The following is a 19,073-nucleotide window of genomic DNA, read 5'->3' as shown; positions in this document are numbered from 1 at the left end:
TTGAGGGGCTTAGAATGAAAGGGGTGTAAGTGATTTGATCGATTTCTCTACATGGACCCTCTCTTTTGGTCATAGCTTAGCCTCAAATACATTCTCAGCTGTATTTGACAATGTGGAAGATAGGTCAGAACCTCACCTATCAGATTCTAGAGCAAACTTAAATTGGAACGTTTTTGCAATTGAGTCATTAACTAAAGAAAAAGTTTGATGAAGAGAAATCGATCAAGTCACTTACACCCCTTGCATTCTAAGCCCCTCATTTATAAGCAGAGACCAAAGCAGCGATTTTTATTCGATCAGTTGTTTTGAATGTCCCCTACTTATTCTTAGAAGTTATCAGGTGTAATACACATTTTAGATTAATGTGGGCTAATAGTATATGCGATAAAAGATGTCATGTTTTGTAAATGCTTGTGGCAAAGTAGTTTGTTTTCGAAGAATAGCAACATTAAAGAAAATTGTAATACCACCAGCTGATAACTTTTAACGACAAAAAACAGGACTACACGGCTAGCGTAAACAACAAAACATCGAATAAAAAAACCTGGTGCATGCGAATGTACACACAGATGTGATATGAAATTAATAGCAAGATTTTTTCTGTTATCCGAATGGTCAATATAAACCAGTTTTCGCATGGAGTATAGCGTTCACACCATTGTTCAACTTTGTGTTAACCAAATCGGCAAACGTTGGCATTAGGGGTGATCATTATTTCTTATATACCGTTGAATTTTTATTGGAACTTTTTTTCATTTTAGCATTTTATTTGACATAAAATAAATCATAACCTTATAAAAAATATTTTTTTTCACTCATTTATTTATTTTGAATCATTATATTCTGTTCATATCGAACAGTTGACCGTTTTTTTTTATATGGCTGAGGGCGGGAAGGATCCCCCATCGACGCCATTGAATATTTCCGATACCGATCCTCCTCCTGAAGACCAGGAAGATGAAGCAGAAGTTGAGGAAGAAACTTCTGTATATGAAGTTGGAAGTTCCGAAGATGAGGACATTGAAGAAAAACAGGATTTTCGTCCAAAAGAATACCATGAAGGCTCCAAAGGCCCATTCATTGTATACTTTAGACGAAAATCTAAACCTCTCAATGTCATTCGTATCTCGAAGGAACTTACTCAGAAGTTTTCTGCAGTTACCGAGATTACACGGATGGGGCCAGACAAACTACGAGTTGTCGTCTCAAGCAGGACCCAAGCGAACAAAATAACGCGCTGCGACCTCTTTGCGATTGAGTATCGTGTATACGTACCCTGTTGCAACGTCGAAATAGACGGCGTAATAACCGAAAAGGGTTTGACCCGAAAAGAGATAATCGATGGTGTCGGTCGCTTCAAGAACTCCACACTAAAAACTGTGAAGATTCTTGCATGCGATCGACTGAAATCTGTGTCACATAAAAATGACAATAGAATTCTCAATCGGACAAACTCTTTTCGTGTGACTTTTGAGGGTTCCGCCCTTCCAAATTACGTTGCAATAGGGGCACTTCGTTTACCTGTTCGGTTGTTTGTACCCCGGGTAATGAAATGCAACAAATGTATGCAACTCGGTCACACGGCCGCCTATTGTTGCAATAAAAAACGTTGCGCAGATTGTGGAGACAGCCATGATGAGAATCCTTGCGCGAAAGAGCACAAGTGTCTTCATTGCGGCGGGACCCCTCATGATCTTATCCAATGCCCGGTGTACAAACAACGAGGGGAGAAAATCAAGCGTTCCTTAAAGGAACGTTCCAAGCGGACTTATGCAGAAATGCTTAAGAATTCCGTACCAACGAATCAGGACAATCCCTACTCCATTCTGCAGAACGACGAGCCTGTTGCTGACGCCCCCAATGCAGGAAGTTCCGGTACATCGCAGGGTGCCGTCAGGAAAAGAAAAATTACTTCTTTTCCATCACTCCCCAGAAAGACGACCGCAACTTCCCAAGTTGGAATGAAAACTCGAATTGAACGTGCTGAGAATAGACCGAAGCAAGTACCTCCTGGTTTAAGCGGTTCTTCTACGCACCAGGGGTCCTCAGCACTTCCCGGAGCAGCACCCACCCCGTCTGTTCCATTTTCGTGGTCGAGGCAACAGCCACAATCTGGTTTGCTTGCGCTTTCTGAACTGGTGGACAACATTTTAAATGCTTTAAACATAAATGACCCTCTTAAAAGCATAGTATTATGTTTGCTTCCGATTGTGAGAACATTTTTGAAAGAAAAATGTGGTTTTTTAGCAGCGTTCATTTCCCTCGATGCCTAATTCAGTGCAAGAGGTCAAGGATTTGACCACTGTAATACAGTGGAATTGCAGAAGCATCATCCCTAAACTAGATCAATTTAAATTTTTAGTTCATAGTTCTAACTGTGATGTATTTTCCCTCTGTGAAACATGGCTTTCTTCAGCCGATGAGATGAATTTCCACGATTTCAACATTATTCGCCTCGATCGAAATGACTCGTTTGGTGGCGTACTATTGGGGATCAAAAAATGTCACTCCTTCTATAGAGTCACTCTCCCATCGATGACAGGCATTGAAGTTGTCGCTTGCCAGACACAAATCAATGGCAAAGACCTCTGCATTGCTTCGATATATATCCCTCCCAGAACTACGGTAGGCCGCCATCAGTTCTTTGATACTATCGAGGCAATGCCGGAGCCGCGGTTAATCTTAGGTGATTTCAACTCCCATGGAACAGCATGGGGATCGCTCTACGATGACAACCGTGCCACTTTGATTTATGATCTGTGCGACAACTTCAAATTGACAGTTTTGAATACTGGGGAAGCAACCAGAATAGCCAATCCTCCTGCACGGGCAAGCATGCTAGACATATCTCTATGCTCTTCTTCGTTATCCCTGGATTGCATGTGGAAGGTAATCCAAGATCCCCACGGTAGTGATCACCTGCCGATAATTTTATCGATCGCCAATGAATCAGGTTCTCGTGAGTCAGTCGATATTGCGTATGACCTCACGAAAAATATTGACTGGAGAACATTTGCGGAAATAATATCTGAAGCAATTGTTTCAATGCATGAACTTCCTCCACTCGAAGAGTATAACTTTATATCGAGTTTGATTTACGAAAGCGCACTTCAAGCTCAAAAGAAACACTTTCCGACGTCGTCCTCCATCACTTTGGTGGGACAAGGAGTGTTCAAAGGTCTACCTTGAAAAATCATCCGCTTTCAAAAAATTCAGGAAAACTGGATTAGTGGAATGGTTTCGAAAGTACCAAGCTCTAGAAGCCAAACTAAAAGGTCTGATTAAAGCAAAAAAGCGTGGATATTGGCGGAAGTTCGTCAATGGTTTGTCAAGGGAGACAGCTATGAGCACTCTTTGGAATACGGCTAGGAGAATGCATGGCTGGAACCATACAAATGAAAGTGAGGAATACTCTGACCGTTGGATTTTAAAATTTGCAAGAAAGGTTTGTCCCGATTCCGTTCCTGCACAAAACGTCGTACGCGACATTCCGCTCCAATGCGATTATGAGAATTTTTCGATGGTGGAATTCTCAATTGCTCCCTCTCATGTAACAATTCAGCTCCGGGGTCGGACAAGATTAAATTCAACTTGTTGAAGAATCTTCCCGACTTGGCGAAACAGCGTTTGCTGAACTTGTTCAACAAGTTTCTGGAGCTGAATATTGTCCCGCATGACTGGAGACAAGTGAGAATGATAGCCATACGAAAACCCAACAAGCCGGCTTGCGATCACAACTCGTATAGGCCGATTGCAATGTTATCCTGTATTCGTAAATTGTTAGAGAATGATTCTACTTCGTTTGGACAAGTGGGTTGAAGCGAACAATTTGCTGTCAAATACGCAGTTTGGCTTCCGCCGAGGTAAAGGGACGAACGATCTGAAATCCAAATCGCATTTGCTCGTAAAGAACAAATGGCTTCCGTTTTTCTCGATATCAAAGGGGCATTTGATTCAGTTTCCATGGAAATTCTCTCAGAGAAACTTCATAATCGTGGACTTTCGCCAATTCTGAATAATTTCCTGTACAATTTACTCTCAGAAAAGTACATGTTTTTCAATCATGGCAGCTTGAAATCTTCTCGATACAGTTTTATGGGCCTACCACAAGGCTCCTGCCTAAGCCCCCTCTTGTATAGTTTTTACGTCAATGATATGGATGATTGTCTAACTAGAAACTGCACGCTGAGACAACTTGCAGACGATGGAGTTATTTCCATCACCGGTACTAATCCCGCCGTTCTGCAAAAATCCTTGCAAGATACCCTGAACAACCTGTTCACGTGGGCTCTCAAGCTGGGTATCGAATTCTCTACGGAGAAAACCGAAATGGTCGTTTTTTCTAGGAAGCACGAACCCGCCCAATTCCAGCTTCACCTATCCGGTAAAGCGATCAGGCACTCGATGTTTTTCAAATACCTTGGAGTATATTTTGACTCTAAATGTACCTGGGGAATACACATTGCGTATTTGAAACAGAAATGCCAGCAAAGAATCAATTTTCTCCAAACAATAACCGGAACATGGTGGGGCGCCCATCCAGGAGACCTCATTCAGTTGTACAAAACAACGATATTATCAGTGTTAGAATATGGCAGTTTTTGCTTCCGATCAGCTGCCAGGATTCATATTCTCAAGCTGGAGAGAATACAATATCGTTGCTTGCGTATAACAATGGGGTGTTTGCATTCGACACATACGATGAGTCTCGAAGTCTTGGCAGGAGTACACCCGCTTACTCTTCGATTCACAGAATTATCCTACAGATTTCTCATCCGTTGCAAGATCATGAATCCATTGGTGATTGATAACTTCGAAAATCTACTCCAACTGACTCCTCAGTCAAGTTTTATGTCTTTGTACCATGATTTCCTTACCCATGAAGTGCACCCTTCACCAGGCATCTCCAACCAAGTTTGCTTCCCATACTTTGACAATTCCTCTGTCAATTTTGATCTATCCATGCGACAAAAAATCCATGGAATCCCAGATCATCTACGTTCCGATTCTATTCCGCCGATATTTTCGGCAGAATATGGGAAAGTCAGATCTGATAAAATGTTCTTTACTGACGGTTCATTCATAAACGGGTCCACTGGCTTCGGCATCTTCAATGAAAATTCCAGTGCCTCTTTCAAACTCAAAGATCCTTGTTCCGTGTATGTCGCTGAACTGGGTGCGATATACTACGCACTGGGGATCATTGAAACATTGCCCATCGACCACTATTTTATTTTTTCAGACAGTCTCAGCTCAATAGAGGCAATCCGCTCAATGAAGGTTGATAAACGCTCATCTTATTTCCTAACAAGAATAAGACAACTATTGAGTGTTTTGGTCAAAAAATTATTCAAGATTACCTTAGCATGGGTTCCCTCTCATTGTTCGATTCCGGGGAATGAGAAAGCGGACTCGCTAGCTAAGGTGGGCGCTTCAGAAGGCACACTTTTTGAAAGGCAAATTGCCTATAATGAATTTTTTCACATTCCTCGTCAGGACACACTCGTTAGTTGGCAGCGCATGTGGAGTGAAGATGAGTTCGGTCGCTGGTTACACACGATTATTCCTAAGGTTTCGACGAAAGCTTGGTTTAAGGGATTGAATGTAGGTCGTGATTTCATTCGCGTGATATCTCGGCTTATGTCCAATCACTACAACCTAAACGCGCATCTCTATCGCATTGGGCTCGCAGCAAACAATCTTTGTGATTGTGGCGATGGCCACGACATCGAGCATGTTGTCTGGTCGTGTATCCGGTTCCATGCTGCTCGCTCTCAGCTCTCTAGAGCACTGAGAGCACAAGGCAGACAATCGGATATCTCCGTCCGGGATATCTTAGGTAGCCGGGATCCTGATCTTCTGCTTCATCTATACCTGTTCCTCAGAAACGCCGATGTCAACGTTTAATGATGTTTCCTTCGTTGTGTCCCTGTTTCATATCCCTCCTATCCGATCTATAAACTTTTACTTAGTCGCGGCAATACATACACACACTCTTTACAGATACACGGGCCAAAGGTTGTGCAGTCCACTGATCATTCAACAAGAGCCAAAGGTTGTACCGTTCATGACAATCCTACACGAGCTGATGTTTGCGCCGGCTAGTGACCATTCTATCCTGGATTCCTCGAGTCGAGAAGACGCACCACGCTATATATGGGGTACAGACTAGGGGGCGTTGCTGATTAATGGTCAGCTGCATCCCAAAAGGAAGTATCCCGTGTCGGGCACAGGTACAGAGCATTAGAGACAGCAACATCACAATTACGAAAACACTTGTAATACTAACCTCGAGCCAACCGCGAGTAATCGGTTACATATTACTAACATAGTTATAAGGCAAACATTGTCAAAATATTGAACTCCCGGCCCCGTCAGGTTGACGCCATATGAGCCTTAATAAAAATATATATTTTGGATAAAAAAAAAATAGCGTTTCATCAATCGATGGAAAATGGTAATCTTCCGAATATACATATTTCAGTTTTTGCGGAATGTTCCTATTTTAAAATACAGTTATTCAAGGAAAGAAATGAGGTTTTAATGTAAATTCGAAAGAACATTTCACACAATCGAAAAAGTTCCAGATTGTATCCACTACTTCTCCCAACAAAACGTCATTCATTTTAAGGATTATGTCATTATGTCTTTAACCCTAATATACTCGCGCAAACGGTCTCCCAGACCGACATTCAATAATTTTGTTTTGATAAGGATGAATTAATTGACTTTAAAAACTGAGTGAAGGCGAAGAACACATGATTTCTGGAGTTTCTTCATTCAATTATATATTTTTCTTTAAATAAATACCAATATCGCGTAAAAATACACAATAGCAATATTACAGCGACACGTACAGTCTGTGATGAGTTGTGTTCATAGTACACGCGGAATGCTGGACGGAGTTGTTGGTTTTGTTTTACAGTTTAACTAGTTTAATTTTGTCTCGATTTCGAGCTTTATCAGATCAAACATCAAAGATTCGTTTGATGAATTCTCATTTGAACTGAAGCAAAGGCGTCTTGGCTTCCTTCATCGAAAAAGATCATTAAATAGTCCTCCACGAAGCCGCTGTTGTTTACCGATGCTGCATTTGTACATTGTATATTGGTTCAATGCGATGAGATATTCCTAAAAGTCGTCCAACGTCAATTTCTCCAGTAGAACAGCGAGGGGCAAAAGTTCGCATTGTACTTTTCGAAACATACCAGCATAATAATCTTGCAATAAGGTGTAAGTTTAACACATTATTACACCAGCAGCTCGCATGTATAAACAAGATCTATTTCATAACAATGGCGGAAAGTTTTAGGGTAAGAGGTGTTTTGCGTTATTTTGTTCTAATATATTGATTTTTTTCAGAATAACGAATATGAATCCGTAGTTCATAATGTTTATTCGTTTTTAAGGAATAAATATAAAGGATACAGGAAGGATATAAAGAAAATACACAGTATAAAGGAATCTAGAAAATAAATATTTTCAATCAAAATGTTTTCATACAGGAGAGAAAATACATCTGGAAGAAATGCACTCCAGAAATGTTCGATATGGCCCGAAAGATGCTTCGGGAGGGAAACTGAAAGCGTAGGAATGTGGCGAACCTCGGTATTTCTGAAGCAGCTCTGAGGAAGAGGTTCATGTTAGTAAGTAATTCTATGATTTAACCCATTAACGACCAAGCTGTAAAAAATATTTTTTTGGCGAAAGCCATTAGGGTAATTACGATTATTGACGCTAGAGAAACCCCAATGTTTAAGAATTATTTTTTTCCCATCTTCCGTTTCCCGGAAATGACTGTTCGAAAAATCGAACATTGGCCGAAACCCGCACTTTTTTTTTTGCAAGTACAAACATACTGCGAACTAAATGTCACTTCAATTAGCAAATATACGGTATTCATAAATGCATCAATTTAACATTCCGGGACGAACAAGCACAGAAGAGTGGAGATCTCTAAGTATAAACTTAAATTGATCCACCCAAGGTGAGATATGACATTTCTTATTCCATGTAATTTCAACTTAGTACTGAAAGGCTATTTATTTCATACGAAAGCATATACTGTTATTTTGATTATTGGCTGTGGAGTCAATGCTTAAGAGTTCTTCTTCTTCTTCAATGGCACTAACGTTCCTAGAGGAACTTCGCCGTCTCAACGTAGTATTACTTGCGTCATTTTTATTAGTACTTAGTTGAGATTTCTATGCCAAATAACACGCCTTGAATGCATTCTGAGTGGCAAGCTCTAGAATACGCGTGATCACAGTGCATGTCGGAGGAAATTTCTTTGACGAAAAATTCCCCTAACCAGAACGGGAATCGAACCCGAACACCCGGCATGTTAGTTATGACGCTAACCACTCGGCCACGGGAGCACTTAAGAGTTATTAGTTCCCAATTATCAATATTCCGAAAAATCGAACATTTTCTTAAACATGCAAAGTATCAAAAAGCGACGTAAACATAATTGCATAGAGGGTTGAGAGGTTATTATTCGGTCCGGCGTAAGAATATTCACACCAGCAATCTCCTTAAAATCCTCGTTACACGTACTGATCATTTCCTCCAGTTCATCCGCACGCGAAATTTTACGGGCCGCCATAATAAGGTTATTGCGGATAAAACATCATACACATTTTCAATAAAATTTGCTAAATTAGTCGATATTTGCAAACATTCACAATTGAAAATGCAAAAACAAATTAACAACGTTCTGTCTTCTAAAGTAAACAAAAAAAAAATGCGCTGCGGAGGTTAGATGTGTTGGTATTGATTTAGCAGAAAAAAATGTACGTTATGGCCAACGTTCGATTTTTCGAACACTCAATTCCCGGTTGTTATTTTACTGTAGGAGGCTCAATCGAATGATTTTTGCGCTACATCACAATGTATGTTCTTTTATCAAAGTAAGAGTGTAGAAAAGTTCACATATTTTTGTATTTTATTTGGTGTTTTAATTGAAATTGAAAACACCTTCCAAACATACTTGCTTTAGGACGAAGTTATTGCCCAATAAAGTTATACAAAATAGAATAAAATCGATGGTAAGTGGTTGCTAATAAATTAAACTATCTTTTGGTGCAAAAACATTACCATATTGTTGCTTTCCAAAGACATGAAAAATTATCAAAGTTTCTGTTCGATTTTTCGAACGCTTGGCCTAAAATGGGTTAAATATTTCTTTTACGGACATTTTAACTTCTGTTATGATGGAAATCCGAAATTCTGTTTTGGAAATCCGCCAAGCTTCGAGGCCAGATAGCCGGATAGGCTCCTGGATGCCAAGCTTTTGCTTGTATTTGGACTTGATCATTTGAATAATATTTTGGTCCATGAGCTGTAACAAGGCGATGAACTTTTTTTTTCGAATTTCAAAACATTACTCCTCTCCCATGGGGCGCTAGTCAATTTGTGGTTAAGATACTGCAATATACAAATAAGGTAGTGCAAATCATAGTTATTCAACGTTTACCGAGATATTTTCTTTTAATTTTTTTATGATTCGATTATCCAGAAAATTCAATCATCCGGAGTGAAAATAACATCAACATTCCGGATAATCGAGTCCAACCTGCACCACTATTTCAAATAAGCAAAAAACATCGAAAAATTATTTCCATTCGAGATAACAGACCTCGGAACGGTCTGTAGGGATGATAATCAGAGAGAGGATACACTTACTTCACCACAAATCAAATTAAACGAAACAAAAATGCAAAACTGAATCAAATCCTACACGCGAGGCTCGCGATAACATTTGGGAATGTTTCGAACATACAAACTATATTTCAAATATATAAACTATAAACAAAACGTTCAATTTTGAAAAAAAATGTTTGTCTTGTGTTAATGAGAAATTGATTTTTTTTTTCTAATATCCGGCATCCGGCCGTATAGCAAATATTTTCTGGATAGGCCGGATACCGGATAATTACCGGATATCCGTTTCATCTCCAGTCAAGAGTGAGCAGTCTGAGAAACTGATCATCCATCGCAGACCATTGGACAAAACGATTTCTTCAAAGATTTGGTGTTTTTGCGAAAGCCACCAAAGTCTAGCATGGATCCAACCAGGTAACAAAACTTGTTTACTTGTTCTACTACTTCTTCTTCTTCTTCAATGGCACTAACGTTCCTAGAGGAACTTCGCCGTCTCAACGTAGTATTACTTGCGTCATTTTTATTTGTACTTAGTTGAGATTTCTATGCCAAATAACACACTTTGAATGCATTCTGAGTGGCAAGCTCTAGAAATACGCGTGATCACAGTGCAAGTCGGAGGAAATTTCTTTGACGAAAAATTCCCCCGACCAGAACGGGAATCGAACCCGAACACCCGGCATGTTAGTTATGACGCTAACCACTCGGCCAAGGGAGTTCTACTACTTGTAGAATCCTTTGCCTTGCGATTCAATTCTTTTCTGAGAGCGACTCCACTCTATCACAAAGCGATTCGATCCAAAGCTTCGAGGCTTAACACCCAATCGGATCAGGAAAACGAAAGTTAAGCGACGGCAGAAACTAACGAACGAATTATCAAATGATACAAGCGAGCATCGGTGAACACGAGCACAGTTGCCAAGCGATGACTCTCACGCTGTGTTCATTCAGTGTTTTCGTTGACACGTCTGTTTTCTATTTCATGAGTGATTCGAAACATATTATTGTGTGCGTTGAATGAATCAAATAAGGGGCTGTCCACATACCACGTGGACAAATTTAAGGGGTTAGGAAAATGTCCACGCTTGTCCACGGCCAGGGGGGAGGGGGTTTAGATAATGTCCACGTGGAATCGGTAAATATTTTTTATGTAAAACGTTTATGTGTATAGTCAAAACTGAATGAGATCTGTTCTGTATTTACAAGATATACAAACTATATGCCCACCCTTAGAATTCTGTATTCATCAATAAAAGTACTAAGTTGCCTGAGAGTACTGCCTGTTCAAACATCCGTATTTTTTCATAAAACTGAACTTCTTCCCTGAAATGTATATTCTGAAAGAAACGCACATGAACTTGGATCGAATAATTTATTTCAATCGGTAAAAGAGGCCCATGGATTCCGTCAGGACAAAGACACCCAAAGACACAAAAAATGTTGGAATCTTTGTAGTATTGAAAATCGCGACTTTAGTTTCGATTCAGCTTTCGCTCTTGATGACATAACTGCTTCGTTTCTATTTTTCGAAATCTCTATAGGTTTTCCGAAAATTGAAACGAACAAAAAAAAATCTTCCATATTTGCAGTGGCGTAGTGTACGTAGTGTAGATTTAAAGAACATAAAGGGTGTGTCACATCAAATTGCATCACGGAAAAAACGCTGTAGAAATTTAATTTTTAGGAATTGTATCTTCAGCTTTCGTTTATAATCAGATAAGAGTGTATAGATCACGTTGACCATGCTTCACTGTCAATTTTTCGTAAATTTGGAAAAATGTCGTCGAACGAAAAAGAGCGTCGTGAATTAATCCTGTGCACTCATTTCGAGAATCCGGAGTTGTCACATCGGGATATCGGTAAGATGCTGGGAATTGTCCAATCCACGGTCAGCAAAGTACTAAAACGATACTTCGAGAACCTAACCATCGACCGGAAAGTGAAGAACGGCAAAAATGGATGCTCCGTCAGTGAAAAAGATCACAAGCGCGTAGTTAAGCAGTTTAGACGTGATCCGAGAAGTTCGGTCCGGGATGTTGCCAATAAGCTGAATTTATCAAGTTCATTCGTCCAGCGGACCAAGCAGCGGGAGGGCCTGCTTACATACAAGGTTTAGAAGGCTCCTAACCGCGACGAAAGGCAAAACATGGTGGGGAAGACGCGAGCCCGGAAGCTGTACACCGAAATGCTGACGAAGCCGCATTGCCTGGTAATGGACGACGAAACCTACGTCAAAGCGGACTTTCGTCAGCTGCCGGGCCTGTTGTTCCTCTCCGCAGAGGACAAATTCAGCGTTCCGGAGGAGATTCGCAAGCAGAAACTATCCAAGTTTGCCAAAAAGTACATGGTGTGGCAAGCGATCTGCTCTTGCGGAAAGCGGAGCGCCCCCTTCGTGATGACCGGCACGGTAAACGGGCAGGTTTACCTTAAGGTGTGCCTACAGAAGCGCTTACTACCACTATTGAAGCAGCACGAGGGCCCGACCATCTTCTGGCCGGATCTCGCTTCGTGCACTATTCAAAGGACGTGTTGGAGTGGTACGAAGCCAAAGGGGTCACCTTCGTGCCAAAGGAAATGAACCCGCCCAACGCGCCGGAGCTTCGCTCAATAGAGAAATATTGGGCGATTATGAAGCAGGCCCTCCGGAAGAACCCAAAAGTTGTCAAATCGGAGGCAGACTTCAAGAGAAAATGGATTTCTGTTCAAAAAAAACTACAACCTGACGTTGTACAGAACCTTTTGGACGGGGTAAAGAGGAAGTTGCGAGCATACGGGCTTGGGCTCGATGTATGAATAAAAAGAAAATGCCAAAAGTTGTTTAATAGTTTTTATTTTACTGTCTAAAATTTTCAAAAGGATCGGTCTACTGGGCGAATTTCTACAGCGTTTTTTCCGTGATGCAATTTGATGTGACACACCCTTTATCCGATGTTTGTAAAAATGACGAGAGCCCACTATCTCTCTATGGAGCTCTGAAGTTTTATGACGATTGTAATCTTCGAGCACCACAATCACGTTCTTTACGGCATACAATTCCATCGCCTTTAATTCACGATTCAGCCGAAAAGACCATTCAACGATTACGGGTTTCCTGCTCAAAGGAAAATTCATCATCAGATAAACAAGCTAGGCGGAAGAACTAGACTAAAAATGACTAAAAAAATAAGGCGTGGAGTACTTCGTCGTTTTAATCGGAAATACAAGAGCGGTCCAAAGAAGTAGCCGAAATATTTGAAACAATTCAAGCTCGGCGCATGTTATTAACATCTGACAGTGAACTAAAAACGTCGAAAATTAATACGACGAAGTTTCAGTAAGTGAGTTTTTGTTAGAGATACCAATATTCCGTATTTTAATGCCCCTGAAATCACGTGGACGATACCAATCATTAGATTAGTAAAATTCATAATGAAATCTTTCAAGATACGCTGCCTACAGTGTTAAAAAAACAAAAAAAAAACTTGATAACAATGGTTGATTGGAGGGATGACAACCAAGACATCCGTCTCGGGAGTCACCCGGTCACGCTACGCCACTGCTTAGGTGCACGGACCGTATCTCTGGAGATCTATTTCTCGCAATGATGTTGTTTATTGATATCTAGTAATTCTTATAATATAATTCTATTAGGTTGTATGAAATGTTCATGTTGCCAGTGATGACAATCAAATCGAGACACTTATCAAGATTAATCCTCGGTACACGACACATGTATTAGTAGATTTGCTACAGTTCACTAAAACCACCGTTCATGAGTAAAGATGAACCAGCCTTTGACTGAAAATCTCTTTCATAAAGAAATGCAAAAAAAAACCGTTCATGAGCCTCTGATGAAGCATGGGTAAGTAAAGCGCTACAATGTATGGACTACCCTTTAACCTATACTCTGGATCCCGATCGGATTTAACATATCGCAATCCGAACGAGATCAACTTTTGCATTCTGCAATGTAAGGTTGCATCATTCGCACAACCCTGATGGGATGACTTGATCAGATTGAAGAATGCGATATTGTGCTAATTTCAAATGTAATCGTATTCCAGAACGCATCTCAATGTGCAATTCGTTTCATAAACGCACCGAAAATACACATTAGTAACGAATTGTGAAGGGCAAATCAATCACAATTATGTTGAGTTGAACAAATCTTGGGCATGTGAATTGAACCCCAAAGCAGGGTTTCGCCTAAAGGAAGTCATGGTCTGGGTCTGGTGGGACTGGAAGCAAATCTGTGTTATGAGCTTTTACCAAGCCACTAATCTCGATGAATTCCAACTAGGATTGGGCGCTCTTGGCTCGATGTTCAGAAGATATATCTTTTTCTCTCTGATTTCCGATTTTTTGGGTCAATGCTTTGTATTCAAAAAACACGAAAATCGATCTTTTTTTCGATTTTTCCGATCTTTTTTGATTGGAGTGTTTTTTTTTTGTAAATTTGTTTTTATTGAACATTGATTTCAATCTCATCCAACACCACCTGACAAATTTCGTAAATATTTCAAATTTCAAGGTCGTTAATTTAGGATATGGCTGTGTTGTAAGTTTGGTCATTACAAAACAAGTGATCACAAATTATATTAACACCATCAGATTAACATATTGCGGACCGCTCACGAGTTTTCTGGATCACGAAATAACACGTGTTTTCTTCACTTGAAGGTTAAATCCTTGGTTTGCCAAGAATCTAACAAAGCCTACCGATGGCTCGCCTTCGTCTCATCCACATCGAAGGAAACGATGTTATTCGTGGAATCTAAACAAATGAAGCGTTCAAGTTTGCCTCAAAACGCGCGGTCCTTAATGTGTTAACTAGACTGGCATGAAAAATTGTGAAGAAATTGGATGACATAAAGTCTAGCTGAAGCGTTCTTTTCAAGACCTGAGACTAATACAGTAAACATTCACTAACTATGCGAAGAGGGAAAACCAGTTATCGGCATTCGTGTTTTAACTGGTCCGGCATGTTAAACTTTAAATAAAATCGAGGGAAACCTCAAAAAATTGTTTGATTCGCGTTGATCATGAAATTGGATAAACAAAAAGATTCCAATGGAAGTTTCGCACTGAGTGCGACAACAGGTATGAAATATAATTTGAGGAAATTATTTTTCGGTAATTTAATCAATGTTTTTGGCATGCGAAAATAATGTCAATTTTCATAACATTTCAAATTACATTCGAATACCCCTCACAGCAAATTTTCCATTTGAATATGGCGTCGATTGTTTACGAAATTCTGCTTTTTAACTGGTCCAAGGACCAGTGAACTTATATATAATATATATATATATATATATATATATATATATATATATATATATATATATATATATATATATATATATATATATATATATATATATATATATATATATATATATATATATATATATATATATATATATATATAAATATGGATATATATATATAAATATGGATAAAGGGTGTGTCACATCAAATTGCATCACGGAAAAAACGCTGTAGAAATTTAATTTTTAGGAATTATATCTTCAGCTTACGCTTATAATCAGATAAGAGTGTATAGATCACGTTGGCCATGCTTCACTGTCAATTTTTCGTAAATTTGGAAAAATGTCGTCGAACGAAAAAGAGCGTAGTGAATTAATCCTGTGCACTCATTTCGAGAATCCGGAGTTGTCACATCGGGACATCGGTAAGATGCTGGGAATCGTCCAATCCACGGTCAGCAAAATACTAAAACGATACTTCGAGAACCTAACCATCGACCGGAAGGTGAAGAACGGCAAAAATGGATGCTCCGTCAGTGAAAAAGATCACAAGCGCGTAGTTAAGCAGTTTAGACGTTATCCGAGAAGTTCGGTCCGGGATGTCGCCAATAAGCTGAATTTGTCAAGTTCATTCGTCCAGCGGACCAAGCAGCGGGAGGGCCTGCGTACATACAAGGTTCAGAAGGCTCCTAACCGCGACGAAAGGCAAAACATGGTGGGGAAGACGCGAGCCCGGAAGCTGTACACCGAAATGCTGACGAAGCCGCATTGCCTGGTAATGGACGACGAAACCTACGTCAAAGCGGACTTTCGTCAGCTGCCGGGCCTGCTGTTCTTCTCCGCAGAGGACAAATTCAGCGTTCCGGAGGAGATTCGCAAGCAGAAACTATCCAAGTTTGCCAAAAAGTACATGGTGTGGCAAGCGATCTGCTCTTGCGGAAAGCGGAGCGCCCCCTTCGTGATGACCGGCACGGTAAACGGGCAGGTTTACCTTAAGGTGTGCCTACAGAAGCGCTTACTACCACTATTGAAGCAGCACGAGGACCCGACCATCTTCTGGCCGGATCTCGCTTCGTACCACTATTCAAAGGACGTGTTGGAGTGGTACGAAGCCAACGGGGTCACCTTCGTGCCAAAGGAAATGAACCCGCCCAACGCGCCGGAGCTTCGCCCAATAGAGAAATATTGGGCGATTATGAAGCAGGCCCTCCGGAAGAACCCAAAAGTTGTCAAATCGGAGGCGGACTTCAAGAGAAAATGGATTTCTGTTCAAAAAAAACTACAACCTGACGTTGTACAGAACCTTATGGACGGGGTAAAGAGGAAGTTGCGAGCATACGGGCTTGGGCTCGATGTATGAATAAAAAGAAAATGCCAAAAGTTGTTTAATAGTTTTTATTTTACTGTCTAAAATTTTCAAAAGGATCGGTCTACTGGGCGAATTTCTACAGCGTTTTTTCCGTGATGCAATTTGATGTGACACGCCCTTTAATATGAATAAAACATGGAATAGAAAGTCGAAACAAGTTTAAATAAAATTTAAGCGACAAAATAGAATTTTCTTGATTTTTTTCCGAAAACTGTAGGAATGTCCACGTGGGCAACAGTGGGAGGGGTATAAGAAATGTCCACGCTTGTCCACGGAGGGGGAGGGGGGTGTCTAAAATCATGCTTATTCTGTCCTCGTGGTATGTGGACAGCCCCTAAGAGAATGCAACGAGCGCTCGTTGATACGATTGGAACCATCCTTGATTCCAACACGATTTTTCAAGGTTATTAGTCGAAATGGCGAGGTTACCAATTATTGACATGTAAATCAGCCGTGGCCGAGTAGTTAGCGTCCCACACTATTAGCCGGGGGTTCGGGTTCGATTCCCGTTCTGGCCGGGGGATTTTTCGTCAAAGAAAATTCCTCCGATTTGCACTGTGGTCACGCGTATTCTAGAGCTTGCCACTCCAGAGTACATTTAAGGCGTGTTATTCGGCATAGAAATCTCAACCAAGTATTACTAATAAAAATGACGCAAGTAGTGCTACGCTGAGAAGGCAAAAGTTCCACTGGAACGTTAGTGCCATCCAAGTAAATCAACCGATCGTTTTGAATTTTTCATTGATAATACTCATGAATTTTGAAGCAGTCTTATAGAAACTGGACAGCTGAAATTATCATATCGAGGCACAATAAATAAACAAACAACTCTTTTGAACGAAATTGACGGTCAATATACTTTATTCCAAGCATTCAACAATGTATGAATGTATCTTGTTGAAATTCTAACTGTTTGTGTTGCGACGAAATAGAAACAGGATGGTCTTATAGAAGTTGGACAGAGTGTATATATTCATTTCTTTTCAATCTTGTATCGAACTGTGTGTATTTGTCTGGTAGGAATGAATGTTGTCTATTCGCTAGCCTGATTGAGACTGTGATTTTGGATCGCGGATGGCTTATTTATACCGAAACGTTGAAAACGGTCAGAATCGAGTGCGTTAGTTGCCCGTTATTGACGGTACGTAGAATTACTTCAAGGGTTTATGAGGTTAAATAACGAATGTATTTAATCATCCCAAGCTTTAATGCCAATGTTAAGCATCGATTTTGAAACTAATTAAATACATTGTGCATTTCAATAAAATTGTTTCCGTATCTTTAATGATTTACTGGCGGAAGCAACATAAATAGCATTCTTTTACAAGGATTATTTTTGAATCCCACGAACAATCATTTCTCAGTAGCAGCCTTCCTATCCCGTCCATGTTGAATCTGAGTGCGCTACAAATTACCGCATCAGATCAGCTGCATTCATCGATTTTTTTTCTCGACGCAGAACGTCTACATCTGGCTTCCATCTCATTCAGTAATTGTCCATTTTCCTTTTGTTTTATTTGCTGATACAGACACATCCCAGGAATTCATTACCACCACCATCGTCATCGTCTCCATCATCATCACCGTCATCGCAGTCGTAAGTGGCGTCTACTACTCGGAAGTATTGATTTCGAATCAAGCGCTAATGCAACGACTGCACGGACGAGAAGCACCACCAGCAGCAGCACCGGAACCGGCATTAATCCTCCCGATCCATTCCAGTGCAGTGCACAGTTTTCTCGAACCAGAAATCAGTCATGTGTATGCATTTAATTAAGTTTGAATTTACTCCGACCAATCCAGTGAGCCAGTGATTTAATCTGAGCGAACGCTGCTGCGAAATCGTGTCATCGTGTCCGGGCGACCCAAGGGTTTCCCGAACGGCGGGGCCGGGACGAAAACAACAACCAAAGGCAGCGCTAACCTGCTTAGTGACAGTTTGATCGAATTATCAGCTCAAGTCGGACGACGATCGGTGAAAGATTTCCAGCCGGCAGATGTGACTTGAAGATTCGCGTTGAACTGTGTCGCGGTGCGGTGCGGGTGGTGTCGTAGAATTCATCCCATCCACGGAGTTCCGTATGATTCCGTGAGACTATATGTTTGTGTACATTATTCTCGCATTGTTATCGCATTAACGCACCCAATTGGAAGCGTTGCCCCGGGTGAGCCGTTGGAAGTGTTTTTTTTTCGCTCCGTCTGATGGTCTGATGAAAATGAAGTGATAACGAAATGGGGCGAAAATAGCCTGACCAGGAAAAAAAACTCGACTTGTGGAAAACACGTTTCGTTTCGCCTATATTCACGCTCATCAATGGACCAAATTAGCAGTTAGGCGAGTGTGCCGAAGTGCGCAGTGAATGTTCGCAGTTTTTCAGTGGCCGCGGTGTTATTTGAGCGGCAGTTAACTTTTTGATGGTGATTACAACGGTGTGTGAATTACGCATAGGTGAGTATTTTTATGTTCTCGTTGATAAAACACGCCATGAAACCATCACTGAATTGTTCTTTTCAAGTAATAGATTATTCTTTCTGTTCTTTTACCTTGTTATAACCGAACACAGATGGGGCCCCATTTTCCCCGAGACGATAAATAGAATTCATCTTCAGTGAAGTTTTTTTTCCACATCATGTATACACGATTGGAATTTCCACCTTGGCAGAATTGAAAAATGAAAACATCGGCCAGGGAGGTGAAGTTGATGGGTATTCTATACTTATCGGATCGCACGGCAAAGTGAAAGGAGCAAAGAAAATGTCGGAAGGGATCAAACGGAATTGAGTTTCACATC

The 19,073-nt window shown here is 40.6% G+C and overlaps 1 protein-coding gene across 3 annotated transcripts in view; it reads left to right on the top strand.

Moving 5' to 3' along the window:
• The window catches only part of LOC129768417 (neuropeptide Y receptor type 2), a 283,678-nt gene that overhangs the window by 141,789 nt on the left and 122,816 nt on the right, over positions 1-19,073 (top strand). For 2 of the 3 annotated variants that reach the window (XM_055770068.1, XM_055770069.1), the window contains exon 2: positions 17,811-18,730. The exons of the other annotated variant lie outside the window; for it this stretch is intronic. The gene's annotated coding sequence lies outside the window, so the exon portion shown is untranslated. The remainder of the gene's footprint in view (positions 1-17,810; positions 18,731-19,073) is intronic. 3 annotated transcript variants of the gene reach the window in all.

The sequence above is a fragment of the Toxorhynchites rutilus genome, chromosome 2, assembly GCF_029784135.1.
Source record: "Toxorhynchites rutilus septentrionalis strain SRP chromosome 2, ASM2978413v1, whole genome shotgun sequence".
NCBI lineage: Eukaryota > Metazoa > Arthropoda > Insecta > Diptera > Culicidae > Toxorhynchites > Toxorhynchites rutilus.
The sequence above is the reverse complement of the archived record's forward strand: the minus strand, read 5'-3'. Positions and strand labels throughout refer to the sequence as shown.